At 42.8% G+C, this 8061-nt stretch overlaps 1 protein-coding gene across 4 annotated transcripts in view; it reads right to left on the bottom strand.

The window, feature by feature from the left end:
• Positions 1-456, bottom strand: part of LOC108749996 (polypyrimidine tract-binding protein 1) — a 389037-nt gene extending 388581 nt beyond the window's left edge. For all 4 annotated transcript variants that reach the window (XM_018489177.1, XM_018489162.1, XM_018489152.1 and 1 more), the window contains exon 1: positions 171-456. The gene's annotated coding sequence lies outside the window, so the exon portion shown is untranslated. The remainder of the gene's footprint in view (positions 1-170) is intronic.
• Positions 457-8061: the final 7605 nt, after the last annotated feature.

The raw sequence follows: 8061 nt of genomic DNA on the forward strand, positions 1-8061 counted from the left end.
GGGGGAGCACGGGGGAGAAATCCGCGCGGATTTCGGGGCGCGCGCAGCGGGTTCGCGCGGATCAACGTGGTGCCGTGCCGAGAGAGAATCATGCCGGGAATCGGGAGATCCAAGCGGCGCGACACACACGCCGTCGTGAGGCATATCGGCTATTGGCCAAATGTACTAACCGTGTCCACGGTAGGGGCTTCCCAAGCGGGCGGCAGCGGTGGCAGCAACGATGGAAGGAATGTCCAGGCGAATTCCGTGGAGTATCCGTGCACCTGGGGCGGTGTTAACGGCGGCGAGGCAACGTTCGCGTTTGTGCCTCCTCGTGTCACTCGTGTCACAAAGACGCCGCGGCGACACAGACGCGTAGAGGCGACGTGTAGAGATTTCGAAAAGCGAGGAAACAAAGCTACCCTTCGATCTCTCTCACGGATACCTCTCCGTCTCGCGGTGGTTACTTGCGACAAGCAAGCCTTCCTCTCTTCGCGCCGCGACGACACACACACGCCGTGGAAACGCACTGTCGCGAAGTTACGACGGCGACGGTCGACGATGGTAAACGGCGGCGGCTGCGGATCGCGTACGTTTCGTTACGAATCGAAAGGCGACGTCACGACGAAAGACGGGGCGCACTCATGCACATGCACATGCACGTATACGGATACACACACACGCGCGGCGCGTCGAGGTGGCGGCGTCGCTCGTTCCGTTCGTCACGTACGTTACGGCGTTTACGCGTCGGCTGTCGGCGAGGCGAGAGGCCCGTTTTGGAGGTTAGGAAGCGCACGACGACGACGACGCACCACCGGCTAGCTACTGCTCTCCTTCCTCTCTCCGCCTTTCCCTACAAGCTACGTGCGGCCGCGGTCTCTCTCTCTCTCTCGCTCGCTCGGTCTGCCCCTCTCGCTCTGGCGCTCTCCCACACGAGGGTCCCTACCGAGAACACGACTGTACGATCCTCGCGTCACGTTGCACGCCGTTCATGCGACTCCGACTACTAAAACCGATCGTCCGTTTTACCGGGAGGGGGGGGCGGCGTTAATAGGAGTAGGAGGATGGCGGGGGGGGAGGGGGGAAATACCGAAGTAAATGACTGACAGAGAGAAAAGGATAAACAACAGTCGGGCGAGGAAGAAAATAAACAAAAAGGTGCGAAAGCGCGATTCGTGGAACAAGAAAGATGAAAACAGCGTTACTTTGAAGAGCGGGCAAAAAGCGTGATGGGGGGGGGGGGGGGAGAGAGAGAGAGAGAAGATTCCTAGAATATATACGCCGGTAGTAACTTCGCGACAGAAAAATCCCGCAGTGAAAACCTTGAAAATCACGAAAACGTGTACAATACAACGCGCGATGAATTCGGCTAAAAATTGTTTCGTCTGAAAGAAAGAAAAAAAGAGAAATGGATAAAAATAGAGAGAGAGAGAGAGAGAGAGAGAGAGAGAGAGATGGAAGAAGCGAGGCGACGTTGAAAACTTTGCTACGAATCGCGGCGCGCCATGAGAGAATAGGGGGGCGAGGGGGGGGGGACGCGTGTTGGAGACGCAACGGCTCTACGGTTACGGGCGGGAGAAGGTTAGGCACAACGCAACGCGCGAAGAGAGAACGGTGGAGTGAGGAAGAAGAGGAGAAGGAGGAGGAGGGAGAGAGCAGCAGGCTTACCGTAGCCGCGTGCGGCGCGGCGGATGGACCAGGTGCGGCGGTGCGGCGCGGGGTCACGTGAGTGGGGAGCGATACAACGACTCCAACTCATCGGAGGGACGCGGGGCGACTGACGCTCCACGCGGTAGAGGGGGGGAGCGTAGGCTTTCGCGGGAATCGGGATGGGAGGGGCGGAGAGGAGGAGGAGGAGGAGGAGGAAGCCAGGCTTGCCAGCCGGCAACGGCAACAGCCGACGCGGCTCGGCTCGGCTCGATCCGCCACGATCTCGCTCGCGCTTCCTGTACGGTCGTTTAATGTTGTCTTCGTCGTTCTTGCGGGATTCGATGTATCGCCGTCGCCACCGATGTGTTCAGATGTGTTGGCGAAACGACGTAGGAGGCGCGTCAGGGTGTATACGGGGTGTCCATGATATTCGTTGGCGATTACGCGCTATTCACCCTTCGATTCTCCCTGGGAGGAGCGCGATTTTATAACAATGGCGGTTGCACTGTGTTAATGCACGCGCGAAAGCGCGGTGCAATTTAATTCGTTGTAACGCGCGGTAAATAATCGCCATGCAATGGTTGTAGTTTGTAATGTGTAAACTCCAGAGCGTTAGAATGCTCTCGCGCCGTAGGAAAGTGGAAATAAATGTTCCGCCGAGGACATTTGCATAATACGAGTTTGCATAGCACACATCTTGACTGTATTTGCATAATACGGATCCTGTTTGTATTTGCATAATCCAAATTTCGATTTTATTTCACTGGAGTAATATTCTATCGTTCGAAAATGGTTGACGTATCCCCGACAAGAATTGTCTACGTGTGTTCGATGTGTTATTCATGATGGCTACCGAAAGTAACCGAAAGTAAAAAGGAATTTGTATGTCACTCCCTTACTTGAAAAGTGATACAACTAAAAATTAAGTTTATCGGGAAAGGAGAGAAACTATTTTTCAACTTGACAGAAAATTATTGACTAATCAAATCATTTTGGCAAAAGAGAATTTATTCTCAACACGATCAAACTTTTTTTGTTTTAAATCATTTAAATAAAATTTTTTCATTATGACGATTTGTCATTGATTAATTCACTTTTCATGATTAATATCCTATAGGATAACGTTTTATCTCAATTATGGTAATAATTGAAAAAATTTTTTAATTGTGTCACTTTTGAAGGAAGAGCAATGCTATCTTTATAATATTTCAAGGCAAAACATATGAAAAAAAAAAGCTATTTACGGATTACTTTCTAAAGCAGCTATTAAAGATTTGAAAAAATCCATTAGTCTGATAAAGATCGCAAGACATGATAGAAAAGTAATCAAAATAGGTAACTTTTCGATAGATCGTTTTTAAAATTTTTAATTGGAACAACATTTTAATTATTAAAATAGTAAACATGCATAACTTCACTTTTTTCCATGTCATACTTCCATTTATATTTACATATTTAATTATATAATATATTCTTCAAAACAACTTACTTGTCCTAAGGCTAATTTTTAACTTGCATTTCCATCAACGCGATAATATGTTCAATATCACAAGAATTCTACACAATTTCTTGATATTATTCTGAGATTCATAATTCATCAGAGATTCATAATTTCTTTCGAATCCTTCTGGAATTATTCATTGACTATTGAATTTATGGATTGTTTACAAAGACAACTACTAATAATGTTTCAACAAAACCATTAAAATCTTATAAAGAAATCGCAAGATATATTTAACATCGCAAAAATTCTACATTCCTTATGATGTTACACGTGTTTAAACGTAAAAACACCTAAATCATAAATTCACAGTTCCTTTAAAAGTTGGAATTATTCATCGCTTCATTGAATCGACCGAATCGGCCGTGGATCTCGCGTGGTTCGCCTTCGGTATTCTCTAGAATATTCGAATTCGCCGCGAACAAAGAGCACGTAGAAAATTCCGTTTCACCCGGTATAGAAGCGCGCAGGACGATCACACGGGCGAAAAGAATACGCGGCACGGCAAGGTAAGAGACATGGACGAGGAGAGACGGTGGGACGGGCGGCTTCCCCGAGGAAGAAAAACGAGCCGGCGAAACAAGGATGGTGCGCGCCGTGAAAAAGCGACGAGAGAGACGAACATAGGAGGGGTGGCAAAGGACGGACGGGAGGAGGAAAGAGGGGCGGGGGGGGGACACCGGGTGTCCGGGGAAACGAACGGGAGACCTTGTACACATCGCTCGGAGAACGAAGCTTTGTGTCGGGGCCGGCAGTTGTGCGAAGGGAAGAGTGCCAGGGCCTGCCCGGAACAGTGACGGCGGAAGGGAGGGGAAGGGCGCAGAAGGGCCCTCGACTCGACCGTCTGCAGTCGATCCGCGCGCAGTGCGCACATAAAGGCCCTCTCATACGACCAGCTTACCGAACGAGGATCCCTCCCTAGGTCCCTTTCCTCCTACGGTTATCGGCGAAGGAGACGAGATTTCGAGGGACGGGATCGAGCGAGGAAACCGGATTGCCGCTTCACTTTTACATTCGAATGCCGACGAGTATTTTTCGGAGTTGCGCGATGTGTGTTACTCGATACGGGCTTCTTCCTCCCTCCCCGCTTGTGTACACTTTCGCTCGTGAGTATATTTTTAGCCGCGGACCTGCGTATTTTTGACAACAGATCTCGTGAGAGGGGAGGGGGACTTGGACCGATGCCCTTATTGGATGCCCCTCAAATCCGCGGGAATAAATGTGCTTCGATCTGTCGGCGATCGACAGGAGTTTAGACCAGTACTCATATTGTCGCCCGTGTTTGTTTCAAGGTCGTCTTAGGTAATGTTTTAACTCACTAAAACGACCAAGCGAATAAATTACTCTGAAAATAAAGAAAATAACGAAAAATTAAATATTTTGTCTAAATAGTCTAAATTAATTAACAACTCTTTTTTCTCTCAATGTAGAAGCTCGTTTGTGCTGCAACAAAGGTGCGCTCTCACAAGAAATTTTCAGAATCCCATCTATTGCATAAAAATATAACATTAATCTAATAAATAGAAGTAGTCGGTAATGTCATTCGATTCTTCTCGAATATTAAGATGGCTCCATGACGTCTTAATCTTCTCCGTTTGGGGATTATTTTAACAAGAGAAATTTCACCCACAAATTTCAATTTTTATTAAATAACATTTCACTCAAATTTCAACTGTTATTAAATAACATTTACAAAACATTAAAACCTATCTGGATAATAAATAGAGACGTTAAAATATAACTCTGAATTTTTCTGCATTTTTTTGAAAGCCTAGAGAAGTAAAACAACTTGGGCTGGACAAAAAAAGACTCGGATTTCAGACGGAAGCAGTAAAAATATGATTTGCAGACAGGAAGACTAAGATCCGTATTTAAATATAAGAACCGGCTATAAATATCAGTGTTAACTACCTCTCGGCGTGCACGATAAGAAGCGCTCGATACTTTACAACGAAATAGATCGCGTATTTCGAATTATATTATGTGCGACAACAGGAAATATTATTGTATACATACAGCCTATTCGAGAGAAGTATCTTTTATCTAAATCTCGTAACATATATGCGTGGCTTTCTTCAAGATCAATGCCATTAGAATTTCGTCATGAGAATTTCCACTTGTGTGTAATAAAGCAATTACACTTCTCGATTACTTTGATTTATACTTTCGGCCTCGGAGAGTTTTAATCACGTTTCTTTAGATATGCGTCGGGATTGATTCCCGAAAGTATGAAAGTACGGAATGTGCACAACGATCGCATTATAATTCTGCAAATTATGCCGGTATCGCACTAGCGCGATTGGAGATTACGCCTGCGCTGATTTTTCGACCAACCAGAAAAGAGACGCTGTCGGTTGCGATTCAGAGGATTCCCGTTTAAATATCTGTCTATTTTTCATAATCGAGACGCAGACGCAACCAATCGCAAAGCGGCTTTGTAGTCATGTGACCCGTTCATGTATCGAGACAAAAATTGAAGACAATATCTCTTGGAAAAATGTGAAATCTATAATTGAGTGATGATGCAATATAAAAATGTGAATTCCTTCCTTTATAATTTTGTATTTTTTTCATATGCGTTGCAGGAAATGTCTGACAAAATGTAATCGCTGATCGTCGTCATTAATGTGATTGAAAAACGTCTAATCGCAAGCGTAAAAGCAAACGCAATCTCGAATCGTTAGTGTGATACGGGCATATTGGAGATTGCGTCTGCGTTTGCGTCTGTTGACCAATCAGAAAGAACCTGCTGGTCAGCAGCTTCTTTTTGATTGGTCGAGAGACGCAGACGCGAACGCAGACGCAATCGCTGGTGTGATACTGGCATTAGTACATGACGAGAGGTGGTAAACGAATCGTGGGAGCACATCAAATGAAATCCGACGATGAAATCGTTCCTATCGTGCGAGAGGCGACCGTAACACCAACGGTATCACGTATCAGCCAACTAATCAGTGAAATTCATTCATTAAGCGCACGTGAAACCCCGAGATGGCCTTGTTGTGCAAGGAATAATTCAAAAAACACTTTCAAGTGTTTGGAAGGCGTACTAAGCGCAACTTTGTAAGGATTGTGTAAACGCTAATCTACATTGAGAAAAAAACTTGTTAACTAAATTAGTTCGTCTTAATTTATTTTGTTAGCGAATGCATGTATTTAAGTCAAATATAGTCTTGGTAAAAAATATAAAATATCCAAATTGATGCAAACGGTCTATGTGTAACAAAGAGTAAATCCTTTGCAACGAATATAACAAAGTTAATTATTAGGAGAACTTCGTTAAAAATGTCGAAATATACAACTCCTGTTAAATTAACGTTTTTTTCTTTAAATTTCTTTATCTGCGCTATATTACTGAAAATCTCATTGATCTTAACTTTTTACTTGCTGCCTTACTGCTCGACTAATTTGAAAGGGCTAAGATTCTTGGGTATTTATTGCCAAAAGAATTTGAAAAAAATTTAGCTGTTCTTGCAGGCAAACAACTGGACGGATGACAGACCAACACTGTAAAATTATTAAGTAAAGTTATAAAGTATAATAGTTTGCCATGTTACATTACTTAATAAATAAAAAAGTTTTTTATTAAAAAATAATATTTATTTTTATAAAATTTTATTAGTTTTTCTTTGAATTTTATTACCGCTTTTTCGAAAAAAAATAAAATAAAATAAGTTAAGATGCCTTACAGTTATATAGCTAAGACTATATAATATATTAACTTAAGTATATACATTTTTAAGAAATAATATCGTAATTAATTTAATCAAGCTAATAACTTTGTTTCTCAGTGCATAATAGAATCATTGTCGGCAATTAAACGAGTTTGGAGTTACTTACGCGGGGGAATTCTATAGCATGACAGATAAAAAGAATCGACTATTTTCCATTTATTGGAAAAACAAATCGAAAGAACATTTATAGACGGAAATATGCTCTTAAAGCTTTAAGGTCGAAATCATACAATTAACAAACTTAAAGCCCATTTAGTAGGGCACGAGAAAATTCGAATTTGCAAGCGGTCGACGCTAAGCGATCAAATTTTCAAACCGTAACGGTTTCTATGATCGATCTATCGTTATCTTAGAAGCCTCCAGAACTTTCGAAGTGCAATTTTCTATTGCATATGAATATGTGTGTTTATGTGTGTGTTTATATATCGCGTGAAACGCGCGCGATGGACACGCGGATTGGGTTTATTCTCAGCGTTGCTTCAGATTTTGACCTGTACGTACGAACCGCCGAACGTACAAAATGCCTCGTAAAGGAAATAAATTCGACAATTATCGTCCGCCAAGACCACCAAAGCGAACATTTAGAAGAAATCAATTTACTTTGGAGACAGAAACTGAAGCAACGAGTTCTGCGGTAAAAAAAAATTGAAAACTGCGGATGACGAAATTGTAATTTAAACTCGATATCATGGCTATCGGTTTATTGAAATTTTCTCCATTTTTAACGCTCTTTCACAAATATTAATTTGTAAAAAGTGCAAGGAGGATATAAAATTTGGTGAAACGGGAAACCGTGGTTTCAAAAGCTTTCAAAATTGCTGTTATGTGCTCATGTGGTGGGTCACGAAGATTGATTCCAGTCCTCTTATAAACAATGTCTTTGAAATTAACCGAAGAATTACATTTGTCATAATACCGTTGGAAGTTTGCAAAGAAGATATAAATATTTTTTGTGGACTTATAGTAAAGGTTTAAACGATACAATATATTACGCCGCCGTGAATAACATTTACACTACGTCAAATGCAGTACGTGCAATTATCTTCCGTACGTTGATTCGCAAAGCCGTAGAAGAAGAAAGGGAACTAAATTCACAACAAAAAAAGCCATTGCCGCATTTTACCATTTCTAGTGACGGAAGTTGGAAAAAGCGTGGTTTTTCGTCTTTATTTAGAATAACCACGCTAGGAAAAACCA

The sequence above is a fragment of the Trachymyrmex septentrionalis genome, unplaced genomic scaffold (genome assembly GCF_001594115.1).
Source record: "Trachymyrmex septentrionalis isolate Tsep2-gDNA-1 unplaced genomic scaffold, Tsep1.0 scaffold11, whole genome shotgun sequence".
In the NCBI taxonomy this organism is placed as follows: Eukaryota; Metazoa; Arthropoda; class Insecta; order Hymenoptera; family Formicidae; genus Trachymyrmex; species Trachymyrmex septentrionalis.